Source organism: Magnolia sinica, chromosome 12, assembly GCF_029962835.1.
Source record: "Magnolia sinica isolate HGM2019 chromosome 12, MsV1, whole genome shotgun sequence".
Lineage (NCBI taxonomy): Eukaryota > Viridiplantae > Streptophyta > Magnoliopsida > Magnoliales > Magnoliaceae > Magnolia > Magnolia sinica.
In genome coordinates this window covers 31535349-31545210 of record NC_080584.1, presented here as the reverse complement: position 1 = coordinate 31545210, position 9862 = coordinate 31535349, and the positions used below count along the sequence as shown (strand labels likewise).

Genomic DNA, 9862 nt, shown 5'->3' with positions numbered 1-9862 from the left:
TACAAGGCTATAAATACAATTCCATATACAGAAAAGCCCATTCTCTTTATAAATACTCCCTCGCGTCTCATCTATGATTCTGATATATATCAATTTTTTTAAAAAAAATGGCGGTTACAAGCTCTCCTTATTCGATCTTTACTTCTATGATAAAGTTTGTTTTTTTTGCTACATCTCCACCTTTCATTAGTTGTTATGTGGGCCTTGCGCATACCATGTATGTCCATGCACGTACCTTGGTATGTGCTTCCGGCCAATATGTGGCAATGTGGTTGTTCGGGCCGTCCATCCAGTGGACCGCAACAGTCCATGTGACTTATCGGTGCCAATGGTCCACATTGCCCAGTGACATACCTGAAGCGGCTTAGATGTTCGTTCCCGATCCCCTCCATTTGCAGTGTAGAAGGATTGTGTACATACCGTAAATATGTATGTTGTGCACTTTAAAAGTAAAGGTAATTGCGAATCCCACATGCTTTTATTGGGTATTCGGCCTGCCTGCCAACGGCTGTGCCAATATGGCCACACTGCTAGATCTAAGCCGTCCATCAGGTGGGCCTATATTTCCATCAGGTGAACTATGCTGTACACACATGTAGATATAGGAGTAACCCTTATTGAAAGTGTGTATATATATGGATTTTCTTCTACGCGACCTCTAGGCTCATCTAAATGCCATAACAATGCTCGTGTTTGACCTGTGCCCCGATGCAGATTCAATACCAACGTCTGGACAGAATGGGTAATCAACGGGTACCCAAACCCGATCGGTTCTGAATTAGGTCCTAACACAAGTAACAAGGCCTGAAAATACCGAAATCACTAGCCCCATTAGACAAGAATCTCGGTTCTCTGTCTAAAGGGCATGTTGGAACCATGATGAGGACAGCTATAGCTACGGGAAATCAGTGAGAAAATCTAGCCGTTAAGTAGAAAACAGTCCCATCTGATACTGAATTTCTAAAACATGCAGGTTGGGCTGCTCCATGCACCATCTCCAACATCATTGTTAGGCAGGCGAAAACTGGAGCCTCAGTGGAAGGGAAGCCCGGATATGAAGCGACCATAGCCAACAACTGCATCTGCTCTCAATCCAATGTTATAGTCCATTGCACTGGATTCAGCAGCGTCAAGAAGGTAGACCCCGCATTGTTCAAACCACTCTATAGTGTGAGTTGTCTCGTCAACAATGGCAATGGCATCTTCCAATCGTAGCCTATCAAGTTCAAGTACGCATGGATGACACCTTTCGATCTGCCACCTGCATCCTCTCAGATTAATTGCTTGTAAGAGAGGAGATGGGAGGTGTAATTCTGGATTAAGATGTTTTCGTTGATTTGAAATGTTTCGTCGGGCTTATTGATTTTCACCATTTGATGGGGATTTGAGAATAATAAATATATTGAGATTAGATTTCCGTTTCGGTCGGGGTAATTACTTTTATTTGATCTAATTAACCTTTAACAAGGATAGTCATTGGTGGGCCCTACATGATGGACAATGTTCAAATGTTTCGAATATAATGAAAGGTGGCCTAGACATGATGTGTGGAGATGAAAGAGAGAAAGAAATATTTGATTGAATTGTTGTATATTTCGTATTGAGCTTTACAAATAAATAGATGTACAATGAGCTATGTATGGAAAAATATATTTGATTGAATTTTAAAAATAATCTAATTACAGATTTTGTGCAAGTCTTGATTTTGTGCATGTATGGTAAGAAATCTGTCAATACTCCCCCTCAAGTTGGCGCATGGAGGTCCGTAATGCCCAACTTGCGCGAAAAATGATGAAAAAGTTTTTGTCCCAAAGCTTTGGTGAAGATATCAGCAACTTGCTCACTGGAAGAAGTGTGGACAGCTTTGAGGAGGCCTGAGCGAATTTTGTCGCGAATAATATGACAATCAATCTCAATGTGTTTGGTACGCTCATGAAACACAGGATTGTGTGCAATATATAGTGCAGATTGATTGTCACAATGTAGAGTGAATGGCTCGGGTTGAAAGACACCAAGATCAGTGAGAAGTTGTTTCAACCAAGTGAGTTCATAGGTTGTGACAGCCATGGCTCGATATTCAACTTCAGCGAAAGAGCGAGCAACTGTATTCTGCTTCTTGGTGCGCCATGATATCGGACTGGTGCCTAACTGAATAAAGTAGCCGGTGGTGGAGCGGCGGGTGGTGGGACAACTGGGCCAATCAGAATCTGTATAAGCTGTAACATGTGTACTGTTGGATGAAGGAAAGAAGATGCCTTGGCCGGGGCAGCCTTTGATGTAGCGGAGAACTCTGGTAGCTGCAGTCATGTGGGGGACCCGAGGAGCATGCATGAATTGACTAAGTGTGTTGACTGCATAAACAATGTCTGGCCTGGTGATGGTCAGATAGATGAGATGGCCAACAAGGCGACGGTAAAGGCCAGGATCAGGGAGAAGGTCACCATCTTGAGTATTAAGCTTCAAATGTTACTCCATAGGAAAAAGAGTAGTTCATGCATTAAGTTGTCCACTGTCAGAGAGAATGTCCAGAGCATATTTGCGCTGATTAATAAAGATGCCTTTGGGAGAGCGAGCAACTTCGAGTCCAAGAAAGTACTTCAAGGAACCAAGGTCCTTTGTCTTGAAGTGAGTGGAGAGAATTTTCTTAAAAAGCTCGATTTGAGAGATGTCGTTACCAGCAACCAGGATGTCATCAACATAAACAAGGACAAGAGTGATGCTGGTGGAAGTGATGAGAGTAAACAAAGAATGATCCGCCTGAGACTGATGAAAATCGGCATCAAGAAGCACAGAGGTTAGTTTAAAAAACCAGTTTCGAGAGGCTTGTTTGAGGCCATAGAGGGATTTTCTGAGGCAACAGACATGGGTCTCCCCTGGAGGACAATATCCAGGTGGTGGTGTCATGTAAACTTCTTCATCAAGATCGTCGTGCAAGAAGGCATTGTTGACGTCAAGCTGATGAATAATCCAATTTTTGGTAGCTGCAACTACTAGTAAGCAGCGGATCGTGGTCATTTTGGCGATCGGAGCAAAAGTCTCATGGTAATCAAGTCCTTCAACCTGAGTGTATCCTTTAGCAATGAGCCGAGCTTTGTACCTCTCGATGGATCCATCGGCTTTGAGTTTGGTTTTGAAAATCCATTTGCACCCAATGGGTTTCTTACCAAGAGGAAGAGGCTCAAGAGTTCAGGTGGAATTATCCTCTAAAGCACGAAGCTCAGCAAACATAGCCTCGCGCCAGTGAGAGTGGTGGATAGCATCAGAATAGCATGGGGGGTCAGTATAGGAGGTAAGAGCAGTCAAATAAGTAATATGTGAGGGGGAAAGACAGGAATATGAAAGAAAAGCAGACAAAGGGTGAACAGTACCTGAAGCCGGTGAAGCAGGTGTAGATGCCGTGGGCTCCGCATCTAAGGTGGGACAGATATAGTCGTAAAGGTAGGCAGGTCGAATAATGGTGCGGCGAGGGCGAGGAGCTGGTGGAGATGTGTTTGATAAGGTCGTGGGGGTCGAGGAATCAAGAGAGTCAGGGGAGTCAGGAGAGTTATGAGAGGTTGGGGAATCAGAAAAAGGAGACATAATAAATTCAGTGACGGGAAGAGGAATGATAGGAGAGGAAAGGGAATGAGTGTCAGGAAGATCTTGGAAAGGGAATGTTTGTTCATGGAAGGTGACATCTTGAGAGTAGAAGACAGATTGAGTATTGAGGTTGTAGAGCTTGTAAGCTTTATGTTTGCTTGGGTAGCTAAGAAAGACACATTTAATGACACGGGGAGAAAATTTATCGCGGTGAGAGCTGAGGGTTTGTGCATAACAAAGACATCCGAATACCTGAAGATGATCATAGTTTGGAGGTTTATTGAGCAGAATTTCAAAAGGTGATTTATTTCGGAGAGTGTGACCAGGGGTGCGATTGATGAGGTAGGTTGCGGTGAGGACACAATCACCCCAAAAAGGTAGAGATAAGTATGCTTGAAAACGAAGGCTGTGGGCAACATTTAAAAGGTGTCGGTGTTTACGCTCCGCAACGCCATTTTGTTGAGGAGTTTCGACACAGATACGTTCATGAATGATACCGTGATTGTGTAGGTATGTTTGAAATTGATAGGAAAGAAATTCTTGTCCATTATCTGTTCGAATAATTTTGACTGTGGTGTTAAATTGATTGTGGACAAGAGTGAAGAAGTACATTAAATGGATGTAAGCCTCAGATTTAAAACACATAAGATATACCCATGTGGTGCGAGAAAAATCATCAACAATTATGAGAAAATAATGAGCACACATAAAGATGCAATGTGATAACTACCTCAAATATCACAAAAGATATAATTAAAACGAGAATCAATTTTATTGGCATAATTGGAAAAAGGCAATCTTATATGCTTAGAACGAGCACAAACATCACATTCAGAAAGAGTACAAGGAAAATTAAAAATACTGGGAATAGTAAAACTAAAGGGATGTCCTAAATGTTGATGCCATAAGGTCTTATTAGCAGTAGATTGAGCAGAAAAAATGACAGGAGGGTTGGGGCGGTACACGTAAGGCCCGTTGCATAGATCACCCGCTCCAATCGGTTTCATCGATTGAGGGTCCTGAAATAAACAAGTGTTAAAGGAAAAAAGAGATAATACAAGAATTATGAAGGGCAATTTGGGAAAGTGAGAGTAAATTAAAGGACAAAAGTGGAATATAGAAAACATGTTTTAATTTAAGAGAAGGGGAGAGAATGCAAGAACCCAGCCCTTCGGCTGGGATATCTTGTTCTGTTGGAAGCCGAATGTGGTGAGGGGAGGCAAGAGGCTTCAAATTGGCAAAAGCATCGCGTTGGTGGTAGATGCGGTGGCTCGCACCACTGTCCACCACCTAATGGAGGCGCCGATTGAAGGAGAAATCAGATGGGGAGAAGAGGTTACCAGCGAAATTTGTAGGGGATGGATCATTTGGAGGTTGCGACTGTGCGAGGAGGCTGAGCAACTTTTGATACAGCTCCGGTGACAATCCAGGGACCGGACTTGAAGTGGATGGAGTAAGAGAGACCAGATTTGCAATCGACGAAGGTTGCCCTAAGATGGACGGCCGCGATTTGTTGGTGCGAGGCGCTCGGCTTGGAGGGTACCCGATGATAGTCCAGCAACGTTCACGAGTGTGACCATCTTTGTCACATGCTGTGTACTTCAGAGGGGGTCATGGGCGAGCAGTGGTGTGAGTAGCCATTGCCATCGTTTAAGAGGATGATGGTTGAAGGTTGAGGAGTCTCTGTATCAAAATGAGTTGATCTTTTTAGGCTCTGATACCATGTGGAGATGAAAGAGAGAAAGAAATATTTCATTAAATTGTTGTATATTTCTTATTGAGCTTTACAAATAAATAGATGTACAATGAGCTATGTATGAAAAAATATATTTGATTAAGTTTTAAAAATAATCTAATTACAGATTTTGTGCAAGTCTTGATTTTGTGCATGTATGATAAGAAATCTATCAATATGATGGATGGACTATATCGTTAGTTGGACCCCTTCAACTGTAATCAATGTGGACCATCCATTTCTTATGGATGATTAATATTATCATACCCTAATATATATATATATATATAGATTAAAAAAACATTTATATCTTATGTCTCAAATATGTGGTGCCATATTTGCCTTAAGAACAAACAATGCTAATCACAAATATAAAACAGCTATCATGATTGTTGATGGCATGCTTGTATTTTCGCAAAACCAGACTTCTAATTTAGTGTTTATAGAAAAAAGGTGATTCACGTTAAATTATCAAGGTTATAAATTCCAGAGTATCTGACATTTCGGAAAACCCATATTTGAAGTCAATTGAACACTAACAATTGCTTTAAAAATGTTACTTGTTGAATGCATTTCTCTCTCAAAAATCATTACTTCTGAAAAACTATAGTATTGGCTATAAAAAGCATAGTTAGTATAATACCATGTGGACTCTTCGAATGTTTCCAGGCAAGTCCTGCTGTTGACACTGCTCCTATAACACTTCCGATGGCAGCAATTGCAGCTGCTTTCCCCGCGGACTTCAGCTGAAGATGAAATTCATTGCAGTGTTTCACCACTAAACAACAGTGAAGTATATATGCAACAAGATCATTTAAACATAGGAAAAGAAGATATGAAAGGAACTGCAATTCATGTAAGTGAAACCACAAAAGTACACATACAAAGTATTCTTTTCTTTTTTTGCTTTTTTTTCTTTCTTTCTTTCTTTCTTTCATCCCCCTTTTTTTTGGATTTTTTCTTTCTATGTGCGGATGGTGATGCATTTTAATTTTGAACATCATAATAACATATATTGTTAATCACAAGTCACAACATATATTAATGAATGGTAAAGAAGAGGACATTATATTAACATGGAAAACATCTATCTTTTTGCCTCCAACAGTCCAGCTAGCATAATTCAGAGTTTCTTCCAAATAAATCCAAGGAATCCAGATGCAAATGACAAAAGCCCAAATGGTAAACTTCAGCATGCTTGCAGTTACATACATATGCAAATGTTTATTTGACAATAAGGAGGTTGTCGGAAGGAGGAATATCAAGGTATTCCCAACCCATTGAAATACTTCAAGAAATAAATGTCCAGCCAAGCATTGAAATACCATTTCCAGTGGGCTTTTGAATGTCACTCTAATTGAAGATACATTGCTTGGTAAAACTGAATATCAGGTGAAAAAGCCTGGGTTATCAAATTACGCCATGGCTTGGTAAAGCAAAGGGCGGATAGCTGGAGCACCTCATGTAATATTAATATAAGTTAACCGAATATCTTTTGAGATGAAACTGATGGGTATGTCTGTCAGATTGTGTGTTACAAACTACTGATTTTACAATAAACATTTTGGTTTTAAATCGGAATAAACTGCAATCAATTTTTATTTGGAACTTGGCTTTTGAATGTCAATACTCAGGAATCTACCGCGATATGGTTGCCCCATTTGATTGTAATGAATTAGACACTACAACAAAAAGTGGATTAGCCAACGATTTATGTAGCTAATTTACCGGCGCTAATTAAAATGGGCATCGATTAGCGATCGGGTATATATACCGTACCAAAAGCCCTAGCCCTGTTTCTCTCCCCTCTCCCGACTCTCTCCCTCTCACCGCCCCCGACGCTCTCTCTCTCTCTCTCTCTCTCTCTCTCTCTCTCTCTCTCTTCTCCAGCTTTCTTTTTGTTTGAAAAGAAGCAACGCCTTCAGATCTGGCGATCTGTGATCGCTACCCTGAAAACGTCGCTCGATGCCACTGCACCCGAACGCGTTTGCTATCTCCGCTGCACTCGATCGGTACTCTCTCTCTCTCTCTCTCTCTCTCTCTCTCTCTCTCTCTCTCTCTCTCTCTCTCTCTCTCTCTCCTGCACCTCATTCCTTTCATGCATCTCCCGATTTCTCCAAATCTCCCAAAACCCTAGAGATTTTAGTTGATTTCTCTAAATCTTCTAAAACCTTATTCACATTCCAACTCTGCAGCTGCCTGAACCGAAGAGACTGGTCAGGTGGTTTTTTTCCTCTCTTTTAATCACTAATGGATTTATTTTTTTACTTCACTGGATTTGGGATTTTACAGGCCACTTATTTCTTACACAAAGCATGCTTGTATAGAATTTGAGCTATAAGCATGTCACATGTTTGACGAAATTCCTGAAACAAATGTGTGTAATTTTTATGTTTGTTTTTCTTAATGGTTTGGTAGGTCTTTTTTTTTTTTTTTAAATGGTTTTGTTTTCATGTTTTGTTTATCTGTACTTTTACAGTACAAACATGCATCTCTTTTATTCTCCCATCATGCTGAAAACACTTGCCCCAGTGAGGAGAAACAATCAGGCCAGAAACTATAGGGGGCTAAGGCTCTTCAGGACCTGCTACAGGTGAGGAGGCATGGAGCACATCGCTATGCCTGCACCATGGACCAGAGCACGATTACACAAGGAGACCACAGACATAAAACTTTAGCTATGAAATCATGAGAATTTCTGTTTGGTATATGATTGACAAAGCATGATCATACAGCCAACCCCAAAATGGTGGGATGAGGCTAGGATGATGATGATGGTGATGTAAATAAAGAAAGAAAAATAAATTCAAACAAAGATTAGTGACTGACCAGTGAGTATTGGTGTGAAAATGGAAAATCTTCAACTGTCCTATTTTGGCAAAAAAATGTCTGTGAATCAGAGATTAGGATTGTTCAACCAATCTAATCTTGGGATTGTGACTTGGCAGTAGTGAACTACACAATATACTTGTTTTGGTTAAGTTAAGCTTGTTTTGGTTTTTGCAGGGCATAATTGAAGTGCATAGAAGGATTTTTATTTTATTTTTTTCCATTCATCAATTGCTTGAAGGTGGTGTAAAATATTCGTTTCTTTGGTGAATGATTTTATGCAGTTCTGCCTTTCAGGAACAAACCACTCCCAGTTTTTTGTATCTTTGATTTTAACTTGTCAATGTCATTGTCAATTTAATACAAAATCCATGTTCACCTGCAGTGTTGATGGGCAGGTAGCCAAGGACATATAACTGCTAGATTCCATTGCTGAGAAGCAACCCCAAATCTTCTCTGAAGAATGCAAGTATTATTGAAGTAAAGAGTTTGATTTTTTTTCACCGGAGTTTGAAGATGAGATCATAATGCTGGTTGATTTACTTGATGCCTTTGCCTTTTGGATGGATTGAAGATTTTTGGGGTCCTAATGCATTTGGTTTATTTTGACTTTTGTTACTGAATATTTATTGGATGTTGCAGGTAATTAGCACATGGGATGACCAAAAATGAGTGATGCCCCATTGGTTTGACCTGGAAAATTTATTATAACTAACCTTTTCAAGTAATTGGATGATTCATATGATCCAGTAACATTTGTTGTTTCATGTCTACTTGTTGAGGCAAGGCTTTTAAGATTAAATGGATGTAGCTTGATTGGGGAGTAATGGGATTTTGGTTGTTAAGCTATTAGCAGCTCTTACTTTTTTGGTTGGAGAGCATTCTGATTACAGTATATCTGCATCCAACATGACTGTTCATTTTCTGATACATATGTATCCCACCTTATATTTGATCACTTTGGTCTTTTTTCTTTTTTCTTTGGGTGGAATTGGGCAAGTTTGAGTTGAAGCTTATTGAGTGGTTTGGAGTGTGTTGAAATGCATTGAAGCAATTGAAAATGCTGCTTAGTTCTCCTGTTTAATCGCTGTCAACTGCAGATTGAATTCATCTCATCCATTCGTCTTGTTTGTTTGCGGGATACATAGTTTTGCTAATTATGTGGACTTAACAATTTTAAGTAAATGGGTTGGGCTTGGATTGAGCCCTAGTCAACTTGTTCTACCACTATAAGTTATCAATGGGTTGAGTTGGATGATCCAACTAGACTTAGCCCAGCTGATCTGATGGTGGCTTATATCTCTGTAGTTTCTTCATTTTACATGTTCTTGCCCTGAATTGAAATCTCATGTCATAAAATTTGCTTGATTCTGTGGAAATCTTTAGGAACCCTGAAGAGATCCCATGGGGTAAGACTGGTGCTGAGTATGTTGCAAAAAGGAGGTCTGTAGCAAATAATGATGAAGGATTGCTATGTGTGCAGAAGACCATGTTATGAATGAGCTGTTCCAAATCCTGTTTTTGCATATAGATTATTTGTATCTGGCATGGAACTTAGCTGCCTCCTGTCAAGAAACTTTTTGCATATAGATTATTTGCCAAGTTTGCTGAAAAATAATAATAATAAAGGAAACCTTTGCTTTTCTTTGAAAATTTTAAAGTTGCACTCCATTTTTTAAAACTGAATGTTCGCAATTCAATTCACATTTTTAAAGTCGC

At 39.9% G+C, this 9862-nt stretch overlaps 1 long non-coding RNA gene across 1 annotated transcript; it reads left to right on the top strand.

Moving 5' to 3' along the window:
- The first annotated feature begins 7151 nt into the window (after window positions 1-7151).
- LOC131221190 (uncharacterized) lies at window positions 7152-8927 on the top strand. Its single transcript, XR_009159093.1, has 2 exons — window positions 7152-7326; window positions 8321-8927. It is a non-coding gene; the product is annotated as an uncharacterized LOC131221190 (long non-coding RNA).
- Window positions 8928-9862: the final 935 nt, after the last annotated feature.